The sequence below is a fragment of the Gossypium hirsutum genome, chromosome A03, assembly GCF_007990345.1.
Source record: "Gossypium hirsutum isolate 1008001.06 chromosome A03, Gossypium_hirsutum_v2.1, whole genome shotgun sequence".
NCBI lineage: Eukaryota > Viridiplantae > Streptophyta > Magnoliopsida > Malvales > Malvaceae > Gossypium > Gossypium hirsutum.
The window spans coordinates 85,402,698-85,415,200 of record NC_053426.1 but is presented as its reverse complement, the minus strand read 5'-3'; the positions used below and the strand labels follow the sequence as shown (position 1 = coordinate 85,415,200).

Sequence of the window (12,503 nt, the reverse complement as noted above, 5' to 3'; positions counted from 1 at the left end):
AGACTAATTCGATAACATAAGGAAGTTTCAGAACTTAGAAAAATTTTCAACTTTTAAAAGGTCACACCCCGTGTGAACAGGCCGTGTGCATCACACGGCCTTAGACACGCCCGTGTGAACAGGCCGTGTGTCTCACACGGCCTTAGACACGCCCGTGTGTCTCACACGGCCTTAGACACGCCCGTGTGTCTAAGCCGTGGCAAAATAGGGCATAGCTACTGACTTGCCCACATGACTACAAGACACGCCCGTGTGCCTTGGCCGTGGTCAAGTCTGACTTGGGCCACACGGCTAGTCACACACCCATGTGCTTTGGCCGTGTTTGAGCCTGACTTATAATTGTAAGGTACCCTAGAGGACATGCGGTCGTGCAACATAGCCGTATGTCACACATGGCTGAGACACACGCCCGTGTCTCTGCCTATGTGGAAAAAAATAGGCCATTTGAATAGCCAATTTGCCACCTCAAATTTGGGTCTACAAGCAAGGAAACAAGCATATATGCACCACCATCTCAACCAATTTTACGCCAAAACATTCATCATTTATAACATAACAATATCAACCATTTTCCTATTTACAAACCTTACCAATTCGTGCCAACATGAAATAAGATCATACCAAAAAATTTCCTTCCATACATCATCCAATCTCAAGCTAAACTTACCAACTAAAACATACCACAAATGCATATTAACATCACATACCATAAGCCATTATCAACTATGAGTTTAAACACCAACTAGCCAAATCACATGGCTAAGTATATACATAACAAAACATAATTCCACAACCACTAGCCTATACATGCCATACTTTTAAAAATATACATTTCAAAAGTACCAAAATGAGATTCGATAGTGTGGTGACAATCCTTGACGATCCCCGAGCTTGCAGTAGCTTCGATATCTATAAAACAATGCAAACGCACACATAGTAAGCTTTCAAAAGCTTAGTAATCTCGTACAAAAAATTCATCAATACATAAGTACTTACAAATTCTCAAATCATCTATCAAATCTATACCAACACAATCCATATGTTCATACCAAATCAATGAGCTTCACATACATAGTATCATCTACCACATAGGTATCGTACATACCTGAATCTTCCCATACTTATTCACTTTCATTCTCACCTTTCGTTTAAATATTTTAAGACTTTCCGTAAATTATTCGTGCTTTGAACATCCGTACACTTAGTGCTTCAACAATTAGCCAAAGCTAGAACAATTTTGCACACTTAGTGCCATCTCAATTAGCCGAAGCTAAGTCCGTATCGCACACTTAGTGCCTCATATAGCCGAAGCTAGTTTAATCGCACACTTAGTGCCAAATACTATTGATTCATCATCGTATTCATCTAAACCAAACATATATATAATGTATATATAATCAAAACATCGAAATATACTTAACATCATGTTTTAAGTACGAACTTACCTTGTACTCGAAATTGCCGACTCGATTGTTTATTCTATAATCTTCGACTTCCCTCGGTCTAAATCCAAATTCTTCTTTTCTTGATCTATATGTATTCAAAATTAACCCTTTTATTCACCAAATCATTCCAAATAATCCATAAACACATAATTGGAGCATTTTACAAACTAGCCCTCACATTTTCACATTTCGACACTTTAGTCCCTAATTCATAAAATCACCAAAATACACAAAATTTGCTTATACACAAGCTTAGCTGAATTTTCATAGCTCTCATACAAGTCCATACATTTTATTTATTTCACATTTTAGTCCCTCAAAATAAAATTTTTACAAATTATCCCAAAATATTCAATTTCATCAAAAATCCAAAGACAAAACATGTAAACCAAATATCAAACTTTAATATTTTATCTTATAACATCACAAGGCTCATGAATCCATCCATGGCACATTTCAAAATTATCATCAAAATTAGAAATTGAGGCATGGGTTTGATAGTATTCGAAGTAACGATTACAAAAACATAAAAATCATCAAAAACCGAGCTCAATACATACCTTAATCACCAATTTTTCAGCCGAACCCTAGCTTGATCTTTTCTATTCTTTTTCTTTCAAATAATTAGCCAGCATGACTATTTTATGTTTTCTTTATTAAAACACATATTATTACTCAAATGACTATTTTAACCTTAGCTATTTCATTATGAATTCCACCAACTAATGTCCACTAATGACATTTGATGAGTTTAATGGTCTATTTACAACATTATGACCTCTCATTTACAAAGCCAAGTCAAATAGGTGCTTTTCACATCTAACACACAGCTTTTACATTTTACGCGATTAGATCATTTTATCAAATTAAACATACATACGGTTAAATTTTGAAAAGAGACTTTCACACATGTCAATTCACTTATAAAAGGCACAGAAAATAATATTAAAATATTTTTCTAACTTGGATTTGTGGTCCCGAAACCATTATTCCGACTAGGGTCGAAACTGGACTGTTACAGTATCCGTCGCCGGACTAAGGTTAAAGGCATTACCTGACAAATCGAAACATTTTACAAACAATTAAATAACATCATCCACAAACTTAGTGAAACATCATTATAGAGTCCCTTATATAGGTCAACGAGACCTAAAACATGCTTTAGAAAGGGTTCGGGACTAAATTGAGCTCATACAAAAATTTTCAAAACTTAAACATTTATTAAAGTTGTAAAGGTCACACGTCCGTGTGAATAGGTCGTGTGCCTCACACGGCTTTAGACACACCCATATGTCTAGGCTGTGTCAAAACAGGGCATACATACTGACTTATTTACACAACCACAAGACATGCCCGTGTGCCTTGGCCGTGTTTGAAACTGACTTGGGTCACACGGCTAGCCACACGCCTGTATGCCATGGTTGTCCTCGAGACTGACTTTAAATTGTAAGACTACCTCAGGGGACACACGGCTGTGTAACATGACTGTGTGTCGTACATGGCTAAGACACACACCCATGTCTCTGCCTATGTGGACAAAAATAGGGCATTTGAAAAGTCAATTTGCCACCCAATTTGGGTCATATCTACAAGCATAAAACCAAACACATTTGCACTATAATTTCAGCCAATTTCAAACCCAAATCATGCATCTTCCATGCATTTCATTATCAACAATTTCCACACTTGTAACACATACCAAAACATATCATTCTATAAGCAAGAATCATAACAAAACATATGGTTTATAAACCTTAATATACTCATTCAATTTCATACCACATTCTTACTATTTCTCTTGGCCATTCATGAACACATCAAACATACCACCATTGCATCACATATCATATACCAAAACTCATACATATACACCACCAAAACCAAGCCAAATCACATGGCTAAATATATATACACTTCACAAAACATATCCAAATACTTATAGCCTATACATGCCATACTTTAATATATACATTTTCAAAAGGTACCAAAATATAGTTCAATAGTGTGGTGATGATCCTCAACAATCCCCGAGCTCCTAATAGCTACGATATCTATAAAATAATGCAAACACACACAAAGTAAGCTTTCAAAAGCTTAGTAAGCCATATACAAATAAACTTAATACTTTAAACATAAAAACATCATCAAATTACATATACATCATAGCCAAAAACTATCACAAACCTTAATGTTCATATACATTTCACATATTCCAAATTCTTTAGCATATATAGCATATTTTCTCATGCTTTTATCACATATCAACATTTGTTCACTAAAGTACATATACTTACCTTTCAACATCAAATATGATACTTATTTTGAACGTACCTGAATCGGTTAAATGTTCACACAATAATTCATTATCTTAGAATGCCCGTTGAACTGTTCAGAATCATAAGGATACGCGGATAGCTCAAAAGTTTCGTACAATGCCAACGTCCTAGAGGTGGACTTACATGTAATCAAATATCGATGCTACTATCCCAGACAAGGTCTTACACGAAATCAAATACGATGCCAATATCCTAGACGTGGTCTTATTCTTAAAACATAAGTTGATGCCAATGTTCCAAATGTGGTCTTACACAATAACACATATCAGATCCTATGTCATGACATATGTATCCTAACTATTCCTAAGGTTCGTACGGGGCTTTTTTGACATCAGAAATTTGTCGATACTTTCTCGGATATCTCATATTCAGCTCGCATATTATCATTCATCATAATACAATGTCATATATACATGAATAAATCAATTCAAACACATTTATTTGTATATCAACTTACCTTGTACAGAAATGAACGAAAATGAGCGACTATTCAACGACTTTCGACTTTTCTCGATCTAAATCTGTTTTCTTTGGTTCTTGATCTAAACACATTCAAATTTAACCCTTCTAATCACCAAATCATTCAATTCAATCCATAAACACACATTTAGGGCATTTTACAAATTAACCCTCACATTTTTACATTTTGACACTTTAGTCCCTAATTCACAAAATCACAAAATACACAAAATTTTCTTACACATATGCTTAGCCGAATTTTCATAATATTCATATAAGTCCATAATTTCATTTATTTGTCATTTTAGTCCCTCAATTTACAAATTTCACAATTTAGCCCATTTTACTCAAATTTAATAAAAATTTGAAGACAAAACATGTTAACCTAATACATATCTTTCATTTACTAACACCAAACTTCATAAAACTCATAATTTCATCAATGGCTCAACTCAAAATCATCAAAAATTTCAGAAATTCAAACATGGGCTTGATAAAACTCTAAGAAACGATCACAAAAACATAGAAATTATCAAAAACTGATCAAAACACATACCTTAATCAAAGAAAGCATTGGTCGAGCCCTAGGTATTCTTTTTCCTTTTCTTTTTCTTTGATTTTCGGTTGAAGAACACTTAAAATGAGCTAATTTTAACATTTCTTTTATTTAACACATATTAATTCATCAATTGCCAATTTACCCTTGCACTATAAACATTTAAAACATTAACATTAAGGCCATTAATGTCCACTCATATGTCCAATGGTCAAATAAAAACATAAGGACCTCTCAATTATAAAGACATAGCAAATAGGCACTTTAACAAATAGAACACATCTTTTACATTTTACACGATTAAGTCCTTTTATCAAATTAAGCACACAAATAATTAAATTTTCATACAAAATTTTAACACATACTAATTCACATATAATAAGCACGAAAAATAATATTAAAATATTTTTCTGACTTGAATTTGTGGTCCCAAATCCACTATTCTGACTAGGGTCTAAACCGGACTATTACATAAATAGTTAGCAATATCAGCAAACCAAGGGGTATTATGGACATGATTTACCTTTAGTATGTGTTCATCTGGAAAAGTCTCTCGAACTGGTATAAGAGGAGAGTTCCCTTCTTGCGGCTCCAATCTAGACATGTGGTCTGCTACTTGATTTTCTACTCCCTTTTGATCTTGAATTTCTAGATCAAACTTTTGAAGTAGAAGTACCCATCGGATCAACCTCGGCTTAGCGTCTTTCTTGGCAAGTAAGTACTTAATTGCCAAGCGGTCCGTATAGACAGTCACTTTGGTACCTAAAAGATAAGATCCAAACTTGTCAAAAGAAAACACAATAGCAAGTAACTCTTTTTCTGTTATTGTATAATTCAGTTGAGCCCCTGTCGGAGTTCGACTTGCGTAGTAGATGGGATAAAAAACTTTGTTCCTTCGCTGACCCATGACAGCTCCTATCACGAAGTCACTTGCGTCACATATAAATTCAAATGGCAAATCCCAGTCTGGTGTGACAATTATAGGTGCCAAAACTAGTTGACTCTTCAAATCGTTGAAAGCTCTTAAACACTCTTCATCAAATTTGATTGTCGTGTCCTTCTCCAATAATTTGCATAAGGGTTTAATAATTTTGGAGAAGTCCTTGATGAATCTTCGATAGAAACCAGCATGGCCCAAAAAGCTCCTAACATCCTTTACAGATGTTGGAGGCAGGAGTTTCTCAACAACATCTAGCTTTGCTTTATCAACCTCTATTCCATGTCTTGTTATCTGATGCCCTAGAACAATCCCTTCCATACCATGAAATGACACTTTTCCCAGTTGAGTACTAGGTTTGTTTCTTCGCATCACCTTAGTACCTTGGCTAGATTGGCTAGGCAATCATCATATGTATCTCTGAATACTGAAAAATCATCCATAAAAACTTCCAAATACTTCTTAACCATGTCAATAAAAATAAACATTATACATGTTTGAAATGTAGCAGGTGCATTACATAAACCAAATGGCATACATCTAAATGCAAATGTACCGTACGGGCAGATGAATGTTGTCTTGTGCTAATCTTCCAGTGCTATTGTAATCTAATTATATCCCGAGTATCCATCGAGAAAAAGTAATAGTCTCACCCTATGAGTCTATCTAGCATCTGGTCTAAAAATGGCGAAGAAAAGTATCTTTCCTCATCGCCTTGTTCAGCTTCCGGTAATCGATGCAAATTCACTATCCCGTAACTGTTCTAGTTGGTATCAACTCGTTATTCTCATTTTTAATGACCGTGATACCGTTTTTCTTCGACACGCACTGGACCAGACTCACCCATGAACTATCTGGATGGGGTAGATTATACCTGCATCTAACCACTTGATGGTTTCTTTCTTGACTACATCCTTCATGATGGGGTTCAGTTTTTATTGTCCATCAATCATCCCTTTTTCATCATCTGTCAGGATAATCTTGTGCATGCATACATATGGACTAATTCTGCGAATATCGGCTATGGTCTATCCGATAGCCTTCTTGAATTTTTTCAACACCAGGATGAGTTTCTCTTCTTGCTCAATAGTTAATTCTACTGAAATAATCACAGGCAGAGTAGAAGAGTTACCTAAATAAACATATTTCAAATGTGAGGGAAGTACCTTCAATTCTAATTTAGGTGGCTCCTCGATTGACGCTTTTGGTTGGGCATAATCCCTTTTCTCTAATTCCAAATATTCAAATCAGGATTGTGGATTAAATCCCCTTTGATTAGCTTCTAACAAAGCTAAGTATTCATCCTCCTCTTCATCATTTAGAGGATCTGATGTCAACATTCGTTCCAATAGATCCTCAACATAGTTGAGCTCCTTCTCCACTATTAAATCCTCTAAATAGGATACTGTAGAACAATCATCAATTGTGTCAGGAAATTGCATAGACTTAAAAATGTTAAATGTTACCTGATCATCCTGAACACGCATAGTACGCTTGCCCTTCTGCACATCAACAAGGGCCCTTCTGGTTGCTAAGAACAGTCTTTCTAAGATAATTGACACTTCTTTGTCTACTTCAAAGTCTATAATAACAAAATCAGCAGGAAGATAAATTTATCTACACAACCAATACATCCAAAATTTATCCTTCTGGATGTGCTAAGGATTGATCCACTAATTGAAGTGTAACCGTAGTTGGTCTAACTTCACCTATCCCCAACTTCCTAAATATTGACATAGGCATTAAGTTGATACTCGCACTTAAGTAACATAGTGCCTTACCATAATATGTTGCTCCAATGTTGCAAGGGATGGTAAAACATCAAGGATCCTTCATCTTTAGGGGTTGTTTGTCTTGAAGATATGCACTACATTCCTTTGTCAAAGCTACCATCTCAAATTGTCCAAGTCTTCATTTTTTGGACAAGATATCCTTTATGAATTTGACGTAGTTCGACATTTGGTTAAGTGCTTCAACCAACAGGATGTTGATATGAAGTTTTTTAAGTATGTCTAGGAACTTCTTGAATTAAATCTCCTGCTTCTAGTTTTGAAGTCTTTGAGGGTAGGGTGGTGGTGGTTTCTTTACTGGAACTAGTTGATTCATCTTTTGTGGCAATTTTGCATCCAACAGAGTTATTAGTTGATCAGAGTTAGCTGGTTCTAAAATTACCTTGTCGGGTTTTACAGATTCTGGTTCTTATGAAACTGGAATTTCAACACTCAGTTGAACTTCCTTTGAATCTTGAGCGTCAGCTTGCTCCTTCTCAGCTTCGATGGTGTTGGGCTCTACTGTCTTTCCACTCCTCAATGTCAACACTTTGCAATGCTCCTTCCCCGCTCTGTATCACTAGGTAAAGCACCTTATAGTTGGTTCCTGAGTTCAGTAGCAAGCTGGCCCACTTGATTCTCCAAATTCCTTAGAGTGGTGTCGTTTGTCGCCATGTATGCCTTCAATAAATTCTCTAAGCTATTGGATGATTCAGTTTGAGCTGGTTTTTGAACTTGTTGGGGGAAACTAGGCGGTTGGGTTGGTTGTAACACCCCAAACCCAGCCTGGACGTTATGGTCGAATCTAGCAATGTCACATTGAAGTGTTTTTCGTAAAGTGTGAATTCGTTAAAAACCCATTCTTTATTAATCCTTTAATTACGATCTTAAAGAAGATTTCAAGTTTTGTTGTTAATTTTCAAAATGTACATCTTTTTCAAAAATAAATCATATTAAAACGTTGTTTCTTGTGGAAGCTCTTAAAACCATTTATGTATTCGTAGTATTTTTGAAAACATTTGTCTCTTTGAAAACCCGCGTGTTTTTCCTACTGCTAGCAGTATTAAAGCAAATCAAATATAACTTTCCAAATTAAAAATAAAATCCAGAAAGGCCTTATTACATAATAATACCCAAATTAAACTACTTATAATTTAAAAATCAAGAATGGAAGTGTGCGCGGTTATGTGGCCACTTTTGAGTCCCTCACAGCACCGATCCGCCTAAGGATTACCTGTGTAGATAAGCAGAAGGGTGAGTTTATGAAAACTCAGTGTGTAATCCCTTATTAAACAAACAGTCTGAGTAAACACAATTTGGGCATAAGCCCTCTTAGTTTTAGTTAGGGCCTTAGCCCATTTTAGAATCAGAAACAGTGTGGGCTTGAGCCTATTTCAGTAATAGTATAAGTGGGGCCTAAGCCCATTACAGAATCAATACAATATGCAATCAGAAAATCCTACCCAATCCAGCCTCTACACACCATCTTCGTACCAACCTTACACACCATGTGGAGATAAAATCGACCCACCTATGCCTACACACTAAGTAGCACCGGTTCCGACACTAAAACAGTATTTGCAGCAGAGCTGCCAGTAATAGGCTTATAGGCTTTCAGTACACTTCTACCAATATCATATATCCCACCCCATGCAACGCAACATAATATAAATATATATACAGTAAAAATGGCATGCTCAAACAATCATACATCACATAGGGGTATTTCAGTCATTTATAAAAAAAGGGTTCGGGTACTCTTATCGGCCCACCAGTAGGTCCACAGTTGTCTTTGGTGACCCGTTCAACCTTAACAGTCAATCAGTGATTATTGGCCCACAGCCTATATTCCAGGCCCATGTTGGCCCACATAGCCCAGAAATGGCCTTAGCCGTGTGAATTGCACAACCTGGCCCAATAACCTCCACACATTCGTGTGGTTTACCCATGTAGGGTCCACGAGCCTATAGGGTCCACATGGCCCATTTCGACCCAACGTGGCCCAAAACGGCCTAAGCCCATGAACTCTCTCATGGTGGCCTCTTTTGTCAAACGCCCACATTTTATGCATTCGAACCACCACATGAGCAAGCGCACGCTCATGTAGTGTCAATTGACATGTTTGTTGGCTTTTGTCGATTAACAGTTATCGTACTGTGATTACACACCTGATTGTGAAGAGTGCTAAAAGTCCACAAGTGCCACAGCCTACATTAATACATGATAAACAATCAATCTTTTAAACACTAGGGTTAAACACCCTCTTAATAACACTTAATCCCAACGCGGTGATTATTACCTGCCTTGATTGACAAAAGTGTTTCAGCCTACTTATCCCACTAACCAAGATTAACTTCAAGATCCTTGGCAAAGATCTACATTGAAACCTAATATGTTAACTAGAACCCTAAACATAAACAACCTGAACCCAGTACACAAGTTACCAAAATGAAGAACTAAAAGTGAAGGGTAACAGAAATCAGCTTACACAAAGTACACCCTGAATCGAGGCACAAGATGGTGCAATCACCCCTGACAGCAACTTATAAAGAATAGCAAATGTTAGGGGGGAAAGCTATTGACAAAGAACAATGAGAACAAGCAACTGCACTTACGCCTGCATTGGAATGTTTGGCTAACCCCATAAAATAAAAAGAGAAGAAAGCTGAAAGTAAGAAGTAAAAAAAAAGAGAAATCAAGAACACTTACCCAAAAACCGAAACTAGAGAGAGATAGAGAGAAAATGATGAGGTGTTTGGCCTAAGAACAAGGTGAAAGGAAAAGAAATATTAAGAGAAAGAAGGAAGAGAGAATCAGCCAAAGTATACTAAACAAAATATGGAAGTAATAATCTCAAGAAAATTGGGAAGAGGGGACAGAAGGCATTTGGCCAAAAGGGGTAGGAGAAAGAACGATGAAAAGAAAGGCAAAGGATAAAAATAAAAGAAGTGACAAAAATGAATCAAAGAGCAAAACACCCAAAACCAATCCCGAAACTCCCTAAAACCGAACTCACAAGTGCTTACATTCCTTATTCGCTCCAACACTCTCTCTACTTCCCATCCCCCTGATTTTCTCCTAAATTCCCTCCTATCCACCAATTTAAACAATTGAAATCCCCCATAATCGTCTCCTCAGATTCGGCTAACAACAAACCTATTCAAACTTTTTAGATTCTGTGATAAGGGCACTTTCGTAATAACTCTTTGTACCTTTCCTATGCCTCATACAAGGACTCATCATCCATTTGTTGGAAGGCAGTGATCTCATTCCTTAACTCAGCATTCTTGGTAGTGATCTCAATCCTCAACTTAGCATTCTTGCTAGGCGGGAAATACTTCATAAGGAATCTTTCTGCTAACTCTTGCCATGTGGAAATTGAGTTTGGTGGCAATGGGTTCAACCATGCTCGAGCTCTGTCCCTTAGCGAGTATGGAAACAGCTTCAATCGTAATGCATCAGGTACTCCGACTAACTTGAAAGAATTGCTTACCTCCATAAACAGTCTTAAATGAAGATGAAGATCTTCGGTAGGCATTCCACTGAATTGGCCCAAAGTCTGAAGCATTTGGAACATAATTGGCTTCAGCTCGAACTGTTGTGCCACAGTTTCAGGTCTCCTAATACTTGAATTAAGATTATGAAACACTGGCACGACATATTGTCTTAAATCTCTATCCCTATCATCAACAATAAGGATAGAATTCTGAGCAGGGTTTGCTTCATTTCCTTGATTTGGATTTTCAAAGTTCATTTCTTCGGTCCTTCTCTGACTTACTTGTCTTTTTCACTGTCGAAAAGTTCGTTCAGTCTCAAGGTCTATAGGGAGTAAATCCATGATTTGGTCAATACTCATAAACACCTAAAATAATCATAGAAAAATTAATTAAGTTAGAATTTAAATAGAAAATTAAACCAAAATGCAAAACTAACAAATTCATTAATAATGACTTTAAAACACAATCCCCAGCAACGGCGCCAAAAACTTGGAACGACGAAAATGTGCAAGTGTACACAATCGCAACAAGTAATAAAGTGACAAGTAAATGTCAAGTTATCGTACCTATAGGGACTGTGAAAAGAATTATTTATGAATGCTATTTAAAACACTTTGGCGAAGAAAAATATATTTTGTTTGAAGAATCTAATTAAAAACTGAGATTTTAAACTAAGTAAACTATATAAATAAATCTCAAATGCACGGTTTCAAAATACGATTTTAATCAAGATTATATAATTGCATTAGATTAATTACATTTCTTATATTATTAAACCCATGTTTATATTGTTACGAATAAATTCACGGCAACTCGGTAATTTGCTAACTTATGAACATACTCACCTACACAAATCCCTTCATCTCTTAACATATCCCTATGTCAATTCAATCGATAAGCAAATTCTAATAAGCAAGCATGCTATTGCACATACATACTCATTAAATTGAACTAATCTCTTGCATATTCCTATGTCGATTCAAACGATTAATTAAATCTAACGAGAACATAAAAGACTATGTGAGGTAACAAGGTATCCTTTCCTTGAAACAGTTTAATCACAATAATCTTGCAAGTTATGCAAGGCAATTGTATCGTCAAATACCGTTGCTAATTTAACCCTCAGCTACCTTAGATGATTAAACATGCATTGATTAAGTATTGTGTCCATTAATTACAATTCCAATCCATTTAAATAATTAATTCATTAGTTCTCTCATAGTTATAATGGAAGAATAACTTAGGCATGATTTTACTTAATCAAGCATTTTACTGAGGCCTGTAACAGCAGAAACACAATTTTAATAATTTAAGAGGACAAAATGCAATCAACCCAATACGAATTAAATTCAAGATAAGCTGATTAAATTAACCATTCCAATATCATAAATATTCATAGATATGCTCATCACAAAAACAACAAAAATTAAAGAGATAGGGAACAAGAATCAAATCCAGTGTTTTTTCGTGGCTTAACTAGGTTGCTCCGTTCTTTCTTCTTTGT

At 35.9% G+C, this 12,503-nt stretch overlaps 1 non-coding gene across 1 annotated transcript; it reads left to right on the top strand.

Annotated features, from left to right (window-relative positions):
- The first annotated feature begins 10,675 nt into the window (after positions 1 to 10,675).
- Positions 10,676 to 10,781, top strand: LOC121226459 (small nucleolar RNA R71). The gene has a single exon (XR_005924271.1). It is a non-coding gene; the product is annotated as a small nucleolar RNA R71 (small nucleolar RNA).
- Positions 10,782 to 12,503: the final 1,722 nt, after the last annotated feature.